Below are 18,502 nucleotides of genomic sequence, written 5' to 3' on the forward strand. Positions count from 1 at the left end.
TCACAAATTTGGAACTAAACAAGAAATTTGACGATGCGTGTGGCCGTGGGGAGAGGGGGGGGGGGGTCTGATAGGTGTCCAGGTTATCCTGTGGTATTCAGGTTATTTTCGAGTTGAGAACTATATAACAAACACTGTTTCCTACCACATACCATGCCGATCTTATTTAAAAAAAGAATTGTTTAATGAACGATTGGTCAAATACCAATGAATACAAGAGAAATTTCAGTTTAATCTGGCACTTACGGATCAAATCCGATGCATGAATATTGATTTCCTCACTCATTTTTGAAAGTCTGTAAAATCTGGGCACTCTCAAAAGTCTTGGTTTTACAGACAAATCTGGGCACCTGGCAACCCAGGTTGGTACTAAGCCACTTTTTTCTTTATTTCCTGCTATCAAATCAAAAACGTCATTCAGACTACATGTGAAACACAAGCTCTTCAAGTTTAACCACGTTTATTCTTTTAATCCGGTTCAATCGTCTAAGTCCCAATTGTTGATCGGACCATAACCCGTAAGCAGTTATCCAGGCTACGGTCGAAGGAAGGTGGCAACATGCGAAGCCATCTGGTCGAATTCGACGGGCTAGTACGGAAGCTGAAGACGGCAAGGGCAAACATGGAGGAGGAAGATGTCGTTTCCCAACTATTCAACACACTTCCAGACTCCTATGATCCGCTTTTCACGGCTCTTGAGAGTGTATTTAAACGAAGAAATATCGCTGGAAACCGTTAAACAAAGGCTACTTGCTGAGGAGGCTAAGCGGTCAGATAGGCAGGAAACAATAGTGGATTCTACAGCTGCGTTTTCTGGAAACCGTTTCTCCAAGAAACAAGCTCCAAGAGTAAAAGGGAACTGCCACAAGTGTGGCAAACCAGGCCACTGGAAGAAAAATTGTAAAGAAGATGGAAGAAACGAAGCAAACTTCATTGCCAACCGTGATTCGATAACCCGGAAGAGTTCACCGTTGTTTTTAAGTTGGACCATCTGATTTTCAATGAATCTTTACTGTCATCAAGCCGCAAATTGGAAGTTCCTGTTAAAATCAATGTGGCAAAGGAAGGACAGGTGATGATAGCTAACAACGTAGGCGAAATGACCGGTAAGAGCAACAAAAACGTCACCTTCCAGATAAAAGAGGTGCTAGTGGTCCCCAAGCATCGTTCGAAATTGAAGTCGGTAAAGAAATCGGCTATGGCGGGAATCTGTGTTATTTTCGCCGTTGACACAGCGATTTTGAAAAGGGCAACGAAGTGTTGGCGACAGGAAGACTCATAAATAACCTTTATGAGCTGAAGTTATTTGTCGAGCAAAGATGTGCATCGCGGATTTGTCCAAGTGGCGGCATTGTGGGTTAGGCCACATTGGTCAAACTAACGACTTCATGGTCCGGAACCACATGCTGAAAGGTGTAACAAAATTAAAGGAGTTTGATCCTAACTCGATGACCTCACCGAAAGCTCCAAGGCAGCAGGTCTCAAAATCAATGTCGGAAAGACCAAGTCGATGGAAATCAATACAGAAAATCGTTCCAATTTCGTGGTAGCTGGACAACAGGTTGAGACAGTGGAGTGCTTCCAGTATCTTGGTAGCCAGATTACGCCTGATGGTGGTACCAAGAAGGACATCGAAACCCGAATCAGAAAAGCCCGATTTGCGTTTGCGAGTCTCCGAAACATCTGGCGGTCACGCCAGATCTCTCTACGAACTAAGATCCGAATCTTCAACTCAAACGTCAAATCCGTATTGCTGTACGGGTGTGAAACTTGGTGCACATATGCGGTGACGACGCGAAAACTGCAAGTTTTTGTGAATCGCTGCCTGCGGAACATCATCCGCGCTTGGTGGCCTGGCAACTGGATCTCAAACGTTGAACTTCATCGCCGGTGTCATCAAAAGGCGCTAGAAATCGAGATTCGGGAACGTAAGTGGAGATGGATTGGGCACACGCTGCGAAGAGATGAAAACGAGATTTGCAGAGAGGCGCTTGACTGGAATCCAGATGGGCATCGAAGAAGAGGCAGGTCCAAAAGCTCGTGGCGGCGAATTCTAGCCGCTGAAATCCGCACAGTTGACGAGAACCTTGGCTGGCAGCAAGTGAAGACGCTGGCTCCGGATCGCCAGCAGTGGAGATCTTTTATCTCAGCCCTATGCGCCGGCCTGGAGGCAGGCCCTGGGAAAAAACTGTAACCTGCAGCGACTTAGCAGCGTTCAGCGGCTGATGAACCTGCGGGTTATCAGCGGATACCGGACCATGTCGTCCGAAGCCGCCTGTGTAGTAGCGGGTGTCATGCCCATCTCGGTTTTGCTTGAGGAGGATGTCTATTGCTACGACAACAAAGACACGCCCAATGTACGAGATCTCGCCAATGAGGACTCGATATCCAACTGGCAGCAGCTGTGGGACAGGTCAACGAAAGGAAGGTGGACCCATCGTCTGATCCCGCACATCGGGAGCTGGATAGGAAGAAGGCACGGTGAAGTGGGCTTCTATATGACGCAATTCCTGACTGGTCATGGATGCTTCATGAAGTACCACTACCGGTTTGGACATGTGGCTTCGCCATATTGCCCAGATTGTGGTGACGAAGAGGAAACACCCGAGCATGTGGTGTTTGTTTGTCCGAGGTTTGCGGCGGTACGTACTTCCATTTTTGCCGCCTGTGGACCCGACACGACAGCAGATAACGTCGTACGGAGGATGTGTGCGGATTCCAACACTTGGCATGTGGTCAGCGATGGGTTTACCCGGATCATGACTGCCCTGCAGAGGAGCTGGAACCAACGGCAGTCCGCGAACGGCGTAGGATGACTCCATCGACGGGGAGCTTCTGAGTAGTGTGCGTCCGATCCCTTGATCGAAGCTACAAAGATAAGGCAACATCTTCTGCGTAGCGGAGGTCAGGGTGCGCCGCGAACGTGTGTAGGATACCCCAATGTCGGGGGTAACCGAGTAGTTCCGCTTCCTAAGAGGGAAACTGCGGGGATAAGACTTGACCTTCCTCGTAGCGGATCTCGAGGGAAGAGGGTTAACCACTGTCGGGGGATACCCACGGGTAGAGAGGCTCTCGATGCCGGGCGAGCCTCTCGAGTCGGTGTAGGATGTCGTCATCGTCGGGAAACATCCGAGTCGTAGCGTTCCAAGTCCCGTACGTGTGCAGTGACAGGCGCGAGTCCAGGACAAGCTGCTCTCGATCTGGCACACAACGGGCAGGAAAATCCGCGGGCCAAAAATCCTAGGGTTGCCAGCCAAGGGGTTAAAGAAGACCGGACATCGGTCGGAGTAGACTGACCCCATCGACGGGGGGCTGTCGAGTAGAGTGCGTCCGACCCCTCGGTTTGAAGCTACAAAGATAAGACAATACCTTCTGCGTAGCGGATGCCGTGGGTGCGCCGCGTTCGTGCGTAGGATGCTCCACCTTCGGGGAGTATCTGAGTAGGGCGGTTCTCAACGACAGAAGCTGCGGGGATAAGACTTGACCTTCTTCGCAGTGGAAATCGTTGGGAAAGGGTTATTCCACGTTCGGGGAATATCCACGGGTAGAGTGGCTCTCGACGCCGGGTGAGCCATTCGAGTCGGAGTAGGATGACGTCTTCGTCGGGAATCATCCGAGTCGTTGCGTTAAGTCCCGCGCGTGTGCCGTGACAGGCGCGAGTCTAGGATAAGCTGCTCTCGATCAGGCACACGACGGGCAAGGTGGCAAACCCTTAAGATAAGAGGTCGGGCCTCGAGTCGTTAGAGGAGAGGTCAGGCCTCAAACCTTAAGGTGTAGAGTTTTGTGTGGTTAATCCCGAGTCTTTATGATGAGGGTCGGGTCTCGAGTCGTAAGAGGAGGGATCAGGCCCCTTTATCAACAAGAGAAGGAGTACAAGTGGTCACCTCGAGTTATTGCGAGGAGAGGTCAGATTTCAAGTCGTTAGAGGAGAGATCGGGCCTTGAATCGTGCAGAGGAGAGGTATCCTCAAGTCGATGCGAGGAGGGGTCGGATCTCGAGTCGTTAGAGGAGAGATCAGGCCTCAAGTCGCGAAGAGGAGAGGTTTGCGTGGGAATCTCGAGTCACTGCGAGGAGATGTCGGTTCTCAAGTCGTTAGAGGAGAGTTCAGGCGTCGAGTCGTAAGGAGGAGAGGTTTAGCTTAAAGTGGTCTCGTTAATGAGTATTGCCTTGGAGCGCATTAGCGCGAATAGACCTCCCACTATTAAAGCTTAGTGTACTAAACAGTTCGAGGTGGGAACCAGGTCTGCGGCCCCAGGTGGACTTTATGGCGTAGGGGTACTTAGTATCATGAGTCGTCCAATTGTACCCATGGACCCAGAGTAGCAAACTGGGGGGACTCGGCCGCTCGCCGTGCCTTGGAATGCAATCCGTAAAAAGGATTTACCACCTGGGTGATCAACTAAAAAAAAAAGCCCTATGCGCCGGTCAATCGGCGCTGGACCCTTAGGTAGGTAGGTAGGTAGGTAGGTATCCATGCGACGCTTGTGTTCAGGGAAAGCAGAGCCGGAAACCGTTTAAGGGACCAAGACCACGCACAAGCCGATCCATCGAGAGGATCCACTCCGACGTGCGTGGTCCCATCGACCCACTGGCGTACGACACGGCTTCAAATATATAGTTTCTTTTATCGACGATTATACGCATTTCAGCACCATCTACGTTAAATCAAAAACAAATCAGATGTGTTCGAATGTTTTCAAAACTACGAAGCGACTGCCACTGCCTTGCATGGAACCTAGATCGCAAAATTGACAGTAAACCAAGGGCGTGAGTACTGTTCATCGTTGCAAAAGAAGTACTACGCAGAAAAAGGCATTCAACTTGAAACTACCGTGGCATATACACCGCAACAAAACGGAGTTGCGGAGAGATTCAACAGTTCGCTGATGGAAAAAGGTACGTACAGTGCTCATTGAATCAAATGTTCCGAAAATTCTATGGCCAGAAGCAGCACGAGCATGTACGTACATACTTAACCGAAGCCCCACGGCTGCCTTGACCGATGCAGCAGAAAAGTGGTTCGGAGTCACTACGGGTGTTCGGATGCAAATGTTCTAGGTGGATACCACTTCATTCGTGACCACGTAGCAAGAGGAAGTGTTGATATAAGGTACATCAGCACTCAGGATCAACTGGCTGAAAAACCAAACCCATGGAAACCGGACGATTATAAGATCTCTGTCAAAGGATCGGATTGGCCGATCGAGAGGGGGTGTAATGACGCAACGATCGCCCATCTCTACGCAAGCCGTTGCAGATGACAACCAGTCAACTTTTGATCAAAAAATTGTTTTGGTCAAATAGAGCTGTAGGTAGACCATAAAGGACGAACAACACAAATCAATAGCGTGGTAGAATGTAGTGGCAGTGGTAGCTCTATTGGCTTTATTTACACTACACAGATAGTTAGTGCTGGATATAATATTCTAGTAGTTTTTGCTCTTTAAAACCTCCGGTATGAGCCGTTTCAAATAAACACATTAAAAAAAATAGTTTTTGGGAAGAATGACAGCTTCTGTTAAATTCTTTTTTAAAAAATCTAGTAAATATATGGTTTTCAATCTTGTATTCGAAAATACCCTTCGATATCCTTCTAATCCTCTATCCGTCTATAATTTTCAATTCTTTCATTCTACCTTTAAGAATAATTCTCACCGATACAGCTGATATAAAAATCCTAAAATTAAAAATTAACGGTGATTTCTCCTTATCAATATTAGTTTATGTTGAAAAAAACTTTTATGAGCAATCATGACAAGAAGAAAACAATTGAGACAACAGTTTTTCTGAAATAACGTGCTTTGTGAACTTCGTGCAACTGGAAATGGTGCTGTATTAGATTTATTCGTAATCAGAGAAAGCGCCTCAATGTATACTATCAACGAATGCCAAAGAAGTAGACACATTTAAATTTTAGCTAGACTTTTTTCTCTAGAAATTTACGTTCCAGTTAAAGAATGGATATATTTTAGATGTTGAAAAATTATTTGTATCTTCGCTTAAAATTAATCATTACTTTGCTTCCTCCTAAGAAGCAAAATGACATTGTGCGTACGTAAAGCAATAAATCTGTACCTTGAATAATGGCACAAAAACTCAAGAAAACCACTGGTTGTTATGTCCAGTTAATTCAGGCATGAACGAGAGAACAACTCCAACTGGATTGCAGCTGTTGCTCGTGATGATTAATTATGCCATTTTACCAGGAAAGTAATCTACTCGGCAAACGTCTGGGTAGGAGTACCCACACAAAAGCGTTCAAACAAGCGGAACAAATCTACAGATTTCAATCCATTGTGCGGTTAAGCCATCTCGCAGCGTTAAGATTAAACGGATTTATGTGACACTCTCTGGTATTATTATTAAATACGAATACAGTCTGATAAATTTCATGAAAATATAAAATCCGTATGGCAAAATTGTAAAACAAAAAAGATTGAATCGCTTCTAGTGCAACTGCTAAATCCCACGTGCCTTAAACCAACTGCCACGGACAAAGAGGGTTTACTAAACGAAACTGTTTCGATGAAAATTGTGCCATTTCCAGCTAATTTATGAAACAAACTTTTCAAGGAAAATCCCAGCTCCTGTTCTGGTGCATAGAAAAAAAAAATCGATACCATATGTATTGTCAGTACGTGGTCGGTCATGTAAGCCCGAAACTTGGCTTAACATATAAATTCACTGCTATATAGGCAAACTTTTTTTCGAATCAGCTTAGTTTAATGCTGAAACTTTGTGATAATGCCATCCTCCACATGTTGAGGAGATGTAAATTTATTTCCGGTATGCTAATATCTACATGAACCGTACGTGCATGTAGGAGCAATTTAACTCCTCAATAAATTAAAATATCCTTTGCTCAGATTGTAATTGAACTTTTAAAAGTATATTGCACACAAAAAATTTAGAAAACGGCTTCATCCGAGAGGCCTCAAAACCGCAAATGGCGTAGAAAATAAGAATCAAGATATGATTCAAGTGTTAAAATGAACTTTTTTGTGACTGTAACCCGTGACGTCGCCGGCGGATGTTCTAAAAGCGCGCCAGAAAACCCGCCTTTTATTCACTTTCGAGAGCGCTTTTATCGATGCCGGAAATCAGCAAACGTTGCGGTGGAAATGAGTTTTCTTTGTTTTCGTCTGCCTCGCCCTTTATACCAACCTTCTATTCGCACATACGGATACGGAACCATCTTCTTCAGACTTTTTTGTGAGGAAATTCCTGTACCTATCTTATGAAAGAGTTTTGGAGCAAACAAATTTGTATGAAACTGAATGAAATTGTACCTTCCTCTCGGAAAAAAGGTGAAAATTAACATAGCACAAGGCTGTCGCTCGGTGTCTATCAACAAACACAACAAAGACAATTTTAGTTGGCTGTGGGATTCACATTCGGTAAAGAAGAGCATAGGCCTACTGCGACCTAACCAGACCGGAATAATTTTATCGAAACAAAAATAAATTTCGATTGGTTTGTTCGAGGGTTTGTTTATTAGATAAATTTGAGGAGTAAAGAGTAGAGTTGCAGTTCAGAGTTAATCAAACAAACTTGATAGCATTTTCTTTTCATCGTCTTTGAATGGGTCCGTTTTATTAGTATCTGGACAAATTCGCATACCATCGGTTGGCTCACCAAAGGGGTTTCTTATATCTCAGGTGCACAATAATTTTGTTGCCTGCAAACATGCGTTGAGCCAGTTAATGATTTTTTTTGACACCTACATAGGTACAAGGCCAACCATGGACTTTTCATTAAAACTTTGAAAATTAACACTAAGGTCCTCGAATCCATGATGAACTTGTGGCGATAATCCATAAATCATCGTTGAAGATTTCCAAATGACCCAGAATCCTGCACTGTCCCCTGAAGTTAACTTCACTAAAACCAGTTAAACAAAAGATTGTTGAAGTTGCCAACATTTTAAATACTACCAATTTCTCTAATTGAAAATTTATGGCATTCGCAACTTTATATCAACGTTGCAGTTGGCAAACAGTTATTGAACAACTTATCCAGCTCGAACTCGCGGATATCGGCCCAGGGGGCAACTGACTTGCCAACTTAACTATATCATATGCTTGAAAATCATTATAAATGGGCCATAAGGCATGAATATTCCAATATCAGTAATTTATTCATCTGTCCGAACCTAATTTTACAGTTTTTTTTTTTTCACAATTAGGCCGGAACAAATACAGATTTCTTCTTTTGTAACCCCCTCTTCGAAATTTTCAAAAAAAACCTGAAGGGGGGAATAAATAAAGTTTGATGTATTTTATGGAAATTTTGAAAAATTTATCAAATATTCGAAAGATTACAAGAGCAAAAAACAGATTGTGGAAGATGGGAGTTTTATCACCAATTGTTTTCTTGATTTTAATTAATTTTTCGATATAAAAATTTCTCGATTTATATGTTTTGAGCAATGATATTGTACGCATACAATCTTTCGTGCAATTTATTCCAATTTATTTGTTTTTTGCATTATTTTTTATAATCCCCCCCTCCATCCCCTCGCGATGTTCCAACTCCGAGTGACAAAAGAAGGATTTGAAATCTGTTACGGCCTTATTAAACAAGTAATTATTGTTGAAGAAATTTTTTTTCTCATCGGGTTCGTAGTTGATGCAGTACGTGTAGAGGGTTAACAAAAAGCTATACTTGTTACATTCATTTGAAGGTACAAATTAATACAAAAAATGCACTTACCTAAAATCTCAAAAACAAAGTTTAGAGCAAACGCACCAATAAGTGAGTATACCCGGCCCGGTTTTGCTCATTTCAGCGGCCCGGTTTTAGGATACACACTCTTTCGCGCACCAGTTGGGTGAGCATCGCGGGCGAGTCTTAACTGTTACACTGAAAAAGGGAATTGAAAAAATCGTTCCTATTAACTAATTCAAAGCGGCAGTTATTTATTCACTCGAAAATAAATAATTTTTTCAATTGTATTCAAATATTGCACTGTGTTACAGTTAAAAAGTTACATTGAATGCTATGCATTGAATTTTTTTTTATAGTCTTAAATTTTTTTAAAACAGTTGCCTGATAAATTCTTAAATTAGATTCTGACGAACTCGTTCTGTTTATTTTTAGAAATTGTACAATATCGTACGTGGTATATTTATGAAATTCAACCTTATATCGAAACTCCCTTCGGGCCCTAGAAAAAAACCACCCTATATGTTTCAGTGAGAGATGTGCTGACCGTGATAGACTTAGGCCCCATTGTCGAAATATACCTTTTCCTCTTCTAAAAAAAGTGATGAATAAAGAAGTTCCAAAAAACCTTATATCGATATACGTTCACAAATGGTTATAGCATTTTATAAACTGTTTAGGAAATCTTAACTGTTCTAAACTGTTAAGAGATCTTTAGAGAAATAATTCGCACATGGTGCAACAGCCAGTCATCAAAAATCCCAAAGTACATTTCCAGTTAAGGTTCCATGCATTCATTACTGTTTTGTTATTGTAAATTGAATTTATCATGCATTTTATTCAACATTTTGTTAAATAAAGAATATCATCAATAAACATTTAGTTGTCTATAATATTTCAGTGCATGTTTGCTCTCGCCGCTTTCTTGTGAGCAAATTTGGTGACTAACCCCCGGTGCGGTATCAGAGTGATGGTGGCGAGTTAGCATTTTCACTTTGCTTCCGATTGCTGCGGATGCTCTTAGGCGGATGAAATTTTGCTCCTTATGCTTATGATAAATACACAGCCAGTTCTGGTCAGCATCACGATGAGTAGTAAAAGTACATTTACTACTCATCTTAATTTGGCCGGGCCCACTGTGCAGTATTGAACGTAAAGAAAACTGGAACCAAGGGAGGAAGAAGCGTGGACAACAGTTCCATATGTTTCCATGATTATACAATGTTTGGAATATTCACGATGGAATCACATTTGCCAAAATTTACTGCTCTCCTTGATGGTGGCCCTTGTTAGTTCGTCCATCTGTGGATGGAAATGAGATTTTTCTGCACAGAAATCTAAATATGTGGAATGAATTGAATCAATCGATAATTTACAATTGTATCATTTCTAATAAAATCACATGTTTCGGATTTTTAGGCACCATAACCTCTGGTCATTGAAAATAAGTATTGAAAGAACAGAGAAAAAATTAGTACTACCACAAAATCTTTTGAAATTAACTCTTCCAAAAGATTTTTGGAATAATTGTGAAAATTTTTTGTGACTGTATCACAGTAGCCAGTAGTGAGAAAATTTCAAACGTGTCGTCAAAGTAACGAACCATTACGGAAAAAAATTACCGCCAATTTAACTCTTGCAAAAAAAACTTTGGTAAATATCGCCAATTTTAAATCTTGATTTATACAAAAAAAACACATGATCAAACTGTCGGGTTTCAAGGCGCAACATAATTTAGAGAATCTCCTTATTTGTTCGACGATTGAGACGTTATTCTTATGCGCATTTACTTCCCTTCAAGCCACTTGTTTTAAAAACATAATAATAATCTCAACACAACTTTATAAAATAAACTCTAAAACTTCTCCGCCATTGTACTTCTTTAGATTAATAAGTAGGTTGCAATGAAAAAAAACTCCCCTGCGCTTTCCCCAAAACACAGAGCATCAACTCACGTCACTTTACAAATCAATTAACGGTATTTCAGAATTTTCCAACAAAAATTACTCTCAGATAGAAACCTGGATTGCAACATCAGTTCAGAATAAATGACTAACAAAGATCACGGAACGAACTCACCTCATCATTCATCGATCTCAACTGCTGGAAGTAGATGAAATCAACGAAGAATCGGGTCAGGCACAAACAATTAATCATGCAATTATTCATCACTTTGCTTTATCCAGTAATCCAAGAAAAAATTACAATTTCACACCTCAATTTCAAAAATTTAAATATCACAACGAACGGAGCGAAAAAAAAACACGTGCGATACTAACAAACCATCGCCTACTTCCTCGTTTGGGCGGATGAAATTTTGCTGTTCATAAACCAAGGAATATTTGAAGAAGGTAGTGTCAATGCAGCCCTGCTCTGGTATTGGTACGAACTGCGTCGTCACAGTTACGAGAAATCTTTAAATTTACAAGAAAACTTTTCTTTTTCGTTGATAACTCGGGAATCTAACCGAAATATTTCACTTTGTAAGCATGTTATTCAAGAAGGATTCTTGTTCTTCTTGATCTCTCCTTAAGAAGTTGGAATTACGAGTAGTTTTTCTATAAAATAGAATATTGAAGTTCGAGAAATTGGAGGATTTGCCCATCTCAAATTTGCAGAACCTTAGAAATAGTTCAAAACATTTCATGAAAATGTTCCAGTCAGTTCAATTTTAGCTTCTTATTACAAAAAGTAATCAAAAAACAATGTTTACAACCGAAACCACAAACTTTCATTGTTTTTTAGCAAACTGAGTTAACAATCATTTATCGATGTTAATTGTTCTACATAAGAATTGTATATGATGAACCGGTTGGATAAAAATCATGCCAATCAGTTGAACACTCAATAATTACCGGCTAGATCATTTTAAAGTTGATTTGTATTCATTTTTGCACGTTTTACCTTAAGGGGGGGGTAGGGTGTAACGGGTATAAAAAAACACCATTTTCACGATTTTTTTCTAGAGCTATCGTTCAAACAAATGCATTCAAATTTTATGCATCATACAAAGCATTGTTAAAAGAACATTTAGTAATTTTTTCGTAGAAAAATATTGAAAAATGAACCGGTGACGGAGCACTTTCGAGGATGCCTTTTAGAAAACAGGATTTGCGGTGGACACTGTATCTCAGCACAGAATCATCTGAAGTCAAAAAATCAGAGCAAAATATTTTTAATAGATGTTTTTCTGGACCCCAACGTTTTTATTTAACTTTAAAAAAATTTTATGAAATATTTGTGGCTGTTTGAAGTAAAAACTACGATTTTTCACGAAAAAATCCGCCATTTTTCACCGGTAAAATCTCCCCAAAGTAAAAAAAAACAAAAAAGAAAAACGTTGGGGTCTGGTATTTTATACGTAGAAAATATGTTCCAAATTTGAAAAGAATCGGATAAGTAGTTTTCAAATGACGATGTCCACGGACTTTAAAAATGTGCTTTCGAGAAAAATGCGTTTGAAGTTTCTGCTCTTGCTTTCTTGCAGTATAAGATAGGAGGCCTATAACTTCTACAGTTTTGCTTCAATTGACTTGAAAATTTGACACAACATTCTTGAAATGTTTTACAATAAGAAAATAAAAAAATAAAAAAAACGATTTTTTGAAAGTGTTAGACCCTACCCCCCCCCTTAAAGATGACACTGCATCCAATAATAAAAAAAATGCAATCTTTAAAGGACAAAAAAAACTTCGTAACATAATCAATAAGAGGCCGTAAAACACAATCAAAATGGAATCAGAACTCATTTTCGTTTTAAAACGTGTTTTTCTTTAAAATTTCTGCCATTCTCGTATAAATTTTCGATATAACCATTTTTGAGACGTCATAAAAAAATCCAACATTGCTCTTGACACTACCTTATTGAAATATTCCTTGGTTCACAAACGTGTGTTGCAAAACCATCATATTCCAGGGAAAGTAAATTTTCAAGGCGTCACATTTCGTTGCAGCTTACCCCAGTTAAGTAACTGAATTATCAAAGTATTTATTCCGATAAATGCAGTGATTGGCCGAAAAATATTATTTCACTAACAGTGTTTCAATAGACTATAATATAAAGTTTGTTAAGTATATCATCGAGCCTGTTCTTCATACTAAATAAGTAGTGCTTTTGACAAACTCATAAAATGTTTAAATTTGGACTAGGTCTTAAATATTTCGCTATCAATAGATTAGAACTAGATTTTACTTTAAAAAAGTGCTGGGATATACAAATTTTGCATTCATCCACGCTGTTTCATAATGCCTCGTTTGACGGTACATTTCGATCCGATAGTACTTAAGTTACCAGTTGTATCCTAAATATAGCCTCAAAAATACTAGAAATAGTTTTGGTCCTGTTTAAGATGTATCAAACTATAACATCAAATGTTTCAGTTGATTAAATTGTCTGTGTAGCTATGCATGGGACCCGAGATATATTTTATGATTCATAGATATCAATATCTCCACCCACAAGTGCCAATAATACAAGCATGAAAAAAAACTATCACCAAATATTACTTTCCCGAGAAAATGACAGTGTTCCTAACATTGCCGGATAGAAACTGTTCTTCAATGTCCTACCAGTAGGAGTGGCTTCCACCCAGAGACATGAGGGAAAACCATTCATAACTGTTATTACACCGCAAGGACCCTTCTGTTTCTGAGAAAGTTAGATGATTGGCAATCATCACTTTATGAGGTTTTTTCTCTTGAATTTGGAGATATTCATGTATGCCGAATAACAACTTGATGAAAGTATCGTTACAAACCAATTAGACCGCTGCAAAAATTGACTTTTTGATTCCATGTTTTCAGAATCAAACCTTTTGAAAACGCTAAAATTAAAAAAAAATAATTTGGTTTGCTTAAATCACATTGAATATCTTTTTATGGAGTACAAATGAGGTAAATATGTAGGTTTTTTCATATGAAAATGTACTGCAAGAATCGAGGAATATTAAAAAAAAAAATTATTTCACTTTCAGTAAATCTCTAGTGATTTTTAAATGATAAATTTGGTTCTCCTTTACAAATTTCCATACAAAATTAAAACTCGTTGCGCCAATCCAGGACCGAATGGTTCGCTTCCAAAATTGTTATTGCTTTTTCTGGCAGTGAAAACAACAAAAAAAAAAGTTATGAGAGTTGCGAAAATTTATAAAATTGAAATACATTGAACACTTAGAAATAAAAAGGCGCTTGAAATTCTTGTGAAATGTTTGCCGTAGCCTCTTCTACATAAACTCGGACGCTTTTTTCATAGAACCAGATAATAACCTCATACAGAGTAATGATAAGGCAGTCTAATCCACGCTGTTCCAGAATGGTTAATTTTTTTTCCAATTTCATTGAAGTACATCGAAACATACTTTAACCGTATAATTGAATGAACCTGTAAATCTGGTGTGACACATATGACCCAAGATGCATCAAGACCGAATACTTTCGGACCAAACACCCTGCAAATAGCCGGCATGACGGAAAAGTCTTTCATTTCAAGCAAAACGATATCAAAGGCCATATATTCCAGAACCACTACCGATATATGTATGAATGTATGCAAAATATTCCAACCCGGTCATGGCTTTAAACGACATTTGCCCGATCAGCAGTTGGCACCCTTTTAGGAACCTACCACCAGGACTATCCACCAGTATTTGCCTGACTTTTTCCCACTTTCCGGTGACCCGGCAGCAGAAAAGGGCACACCATCATAACCTCGCAAAATGGAAAGCGCTTCCCTGTGCTGGAAGCGTGGGGTGGGGTTGGACCTTGATGCTTATTTCAGCACTCTTTTCGGGGTACATATTTTAAATATCTTCATAACCTTGGAGCGCTAGGAAGCAGCAACATCAACTCTTTATGGGCGAGCGTAGCCTTAAAATGTGTATGTAAACCGAAATTGACACATAAAGAGGCATAATTTATGGTGCAAGTAAAATCGTAAAAGATGCTCTCGGTGAAAGCTACATACTTTTAGCTAACTTTCTGGGAGCAAAGTTGATGCTGCTCATTGATCTTGATGAACTTTTAGGTACCTACCCGTAGCGGGCTGATGTACAAATTGTATGTAAATATTAAGTCTAAGATTCATATTCAAGATAAACTTTTAACTCATTGAAAGATACATATAATGATTTAAATAAAAGTATTAAACAAAAATAATTGCTCTCTAACTACAATGCTATTAAATTTCAAATGGCATTTATTATATTCAAAAGAATATTTTCAATTGATTGTTATTTCAACCCTCTGAAATCTAATTTTTTCCCTGATAAATACAAAGATTTTGTTTCATAAATTGCGTAACCACAGGGATTGTAAAACTCACATTTCAGTACTTTTTCGGTTATAATTTCAAAACACGCTGACGCTACCAAAACGAAGTGTAAATTATGACAACTTTTACAAAATAGATAATTAAAAATATGTATATGGATTGAAGCCAACAAATACTGCTTCATTTTGTAGAACATTCAGTTGCCTAGTTGTAGGCGCAATAATTTATGCCAGCATTCTTACTTTTATTTGAATGTCAGCTCGATAAATAGTTTACAATTCCAAGAAGCATATAAATGTTAGACCATAGAGAACTAAACTAACGATAGTTTTTTTTTTCAATGAAGCTGGAAGTTCAATACATATCATGATCTGTGGTTTTCTCACTCCGTCAGAGAGCATATTGGCTTAGTTCTTCCTGCTCGCTAGTTAGTTTCTATCTTCGCTGCCTCACAAACCCACAAATGGGAAATGAAATGCTGAACAATGAGGCTTATTCTTGCATTTCGTTTCATTTGTTCATGTTCAGACTCTCTTTGTGTGTTTCTCCTTTTCTAGTCTTAGCCCTTTTTCATTCTATTTTTTTCATTGTCACGAGACAATACAAAAAAAATCCAGTTCGGTATTCACACAGTCCGCAAAAAAGGAGGAAAATTTTCAATTTATAATTTTTGTACTCTCGGCGGCCCAAGTTGAAATGTAGAAATATGATGCCTTCAGTAAGAGAGAGAGGGAAAAAAAGAGCACAAGTATTGCAACGGAATAAAGTTGCACTTGCACAAATGATCCCGATGCTGCCCGACAGGATGGAATGAACTGGCAAGGACTTTCTTGCCCGGTGTTTTTCTTCAGCATCCGATGATGGCAGCTGCCAAGCTCACCGACCGAAGAAGGATGCACCCAAGGAAACCTTATTCTTGCCCTGCCTGCGCCTGAGCAGTTCTTTTTTTTTTAATTCATTAGCAAAACTCTTTTGTCCAGGTTTGTCGCATTCCCCCAGGGGGGTGCTTTGCGTTTCCTGGTCAAAATCCTGGGAAACTATAGTATTTCCGACGGTCGGGGCGTGATTTTTGTGTTGAACTATGTATGCGATCAGTTTGTGTTCAGTTGGATTTTTTCCATGATAACCATACGACCATACATACAATCAGGAAACCATAAGAAATTTTCCGTTACTTTGGAAATATCAAATAAATTTAAAGAAATATAGGTATACGTTTAATTTATTATTCTTAGCAATAGAGTCTCTATTATAAAGAACACATCTAATAATTCTGGCTCAACTTCAATTACCGTCAACTGGGGCAACACATTTCAACTTCAAAGCGCTTGAGTTTGCTATCAACTACGGTCCACCAGGGCCCCCAATGAAGCCACTTTAGACCTAAGCTCCTGATATCTTAAAACGTTAGTTTCGTATGAAAACTCTTGATTTAAGATAGAGGCCTTAAAAACATACAAGTCAATAGATAGTGAACTGTATTGAATGATTTAAAGAAAACATAAACCTTTATTCCTCTTGCTATTGTATTCAATATTCTTAAATTGTTTATTTGGAACTATTTCGAGAAAATTAAAATTTATAGTTATGAAGAGATCATCACCGTAATTTATGTTTGTTACTTTAATTTATCGGCCTTATCAATGAAAAGTGATGTCTTTTTAGGTAGGGACATCAAGAGATTAAGGAATTTTATAGATGGACAGAAGGTTAGATGAAATGAAAGATGGTGAAAAGGACCGGGTAGAATTTATTGAGAAGCATTATCATCACATATAAAATTTTTGTTCCTCAGATCAAGTTCACTGGTGTTGGGAAAAAGTGGTAGAAATTTTGACATTTTGAAAATTTTACCATGCAAAAATGTTTTCAATATCCTTGGGCGTTGTATTTTTTACAGCACTGTTTCTTTTTCAGCCGTGTATGATAGAAATGTTATTTTTGCATCACAGCATGCGAAACTACAACACGTGTTGTTGAAAAACTTGAAGGCCACAGATCTTGAAAATGCCTTTGCATGGCAAAATTTCCAAAAAGTGACAAAATTTCTACCACTTTTTCCCAACACCAGTGTGTAGCGCTATATTTCGATGGGCATTGAGATATGTGCATAATTCATGCACATGTACAATAAGCACACATCACCAATGGATAACCCCCCGTACGTCAAAGAGTAAAGCATATCGCCGTCCCTTTCCATCCCCCCGACCACGGCCACCAGCCGACGACGGCACGCATCCTCAGCCACGGGACAACGCGCGTATCGACAGCAGCAAGTACGATCGCAGGAAAGCGGCCGACGTAATATCCGGATGTACGGTCAGGTAAGAACCTTCTAAGATTATCCCCGATGTGGATTGCACAACCAGTAAACTTGCTCTAAAATAAGCTTGCCAGATTGCCCGGTTTTATCCGGGTTTGCCCGGATATTTGATGCAAAATTTCGAGAAAGTCCAGTCCGGCCCGGTTGCCCGGATATCGTGAAAAAAGTCCGGATATTGCCCGGATTTTTTCACAATTTTCACAAAGAAACCAAAAAAAAAAATAAAAGTTTTTGAGTAAGTTTCAGCAAAATCGATAAACGGTATGGAAATTTTTGACGGTTGTTTCAAATAATTTCGCTGATTTACTTTTATAAACCTTAAAATATTTAAGTGTTCCAAAAAGTTTTTGGAAGTCTGCAATTACATTAATAAAATATTAATTTCATTTTTTTGCATTTTTTCTTTGCTTTTATATGGCCGGGATTCGACCAGACCGAACTGAACGCCAAGTTGAAAAAAATTGAGTTTTCTATTGCAGCGGATGCGAAACATGATAAACTACCTGTCCAACGAAAATCAGAACATTTTTCCTATTTTTTCTGATTTTATTAGAAAATTTCAATGTTGCAGACAGGGGAAATGGCAAAAATGCGTTGCGCCAAAGTGAACTGAGAGCCACCTTAGAGGTAAAAACTAAAGTCTGTTTCGATAATGAAAACTGATTTTGTGCGAAACAATCTTATGTGTGTTGGTTTTTTTCGATTCAAAACAGTTCTCCGGCTCGTCACTAACTAATATCTGATAAATTGAATGATAATAAACGTTCCCGGGGCTAAAAACTTAATATTTCGGATTGTAAGCAATTGTTAAAATTTCGCTCCGCCAGACTGAACCGAATCCCTTGAGTTTTGTTTTCAAATTTACTCAAGGGGATGTTGAAGTTTTTAACATTTAACGATAAAAGATACTTTATTTTATTGCTTACTGTCGTTCAGAACGGAACCGGTTAGTAACAATCAAAGATATTCCGAATTTCAAAAGTGCGAAATTTGTATGGCTCGGTTCACTCTGGCTCAACGAAAAAAAACATTTTCCAAGCATCAACCATACTCGTTGGGTGCTGCTTGTAAAGCGCCTATTAGTAGGCTTCTACTTTTAGAACAAATTGCCCAGTCAAATGATAACGCATGGCGATTTTTTAAACATTTTTGTTCGACCAGAGTGAACTGGGTGCAAACATATTGCTATTAAAATTCAGTTTGCGGCTTGATGTGTAATCAGAAATCGACCAGTATAGCCTCGAAGG

General features: G+C 39.3%; 2 protein-coding genes across 13 annotated transcripts in view; one reads left to right on the forward strand and one right to left on the reverse strand.

The window, feature by feature from the left end:
* Window positions 1-8,834, reverse strand: part of LOC129757491 (uncharacterized) — a 302,538-nt gene extending 293,704 nt beyond the window's left edge. The window contains exon 1 of the mRNA XM_055754754.1: window positions 8,713-8,834. The gene's annotated coding sequence lies outside the window, so the exon portion shown is untranslated. The remainder of the gene's footprint in view (window positions 1-8,712) is intronic.
* Window positions 1-18,502, forward strand: part of LOC129757488 (cell adhesion molecule Dscam2) — a 223,983-nt gene that overhangs the window by 123,990 nt on the left and 81,491 nt on the right. The gene's annotated exons all lie outside the window — the stretch shown is intronic.

Source organism: Uranotaenia lowii, chromosome 3 (genome assembly GCF_029784155.1).
Source record: "Uranotaenia lowii strain MFRU-FL chromosome 3, ASM2978415v1, whole genome shotgun sequence".
NCBI classification, from domain to species: domain Eukaryota; kingdom Metazoa; phylum Arthropoda; class Insecta; order Diptera; family Culicidae; genus Uranotaenia; species Uranotaenia lowii.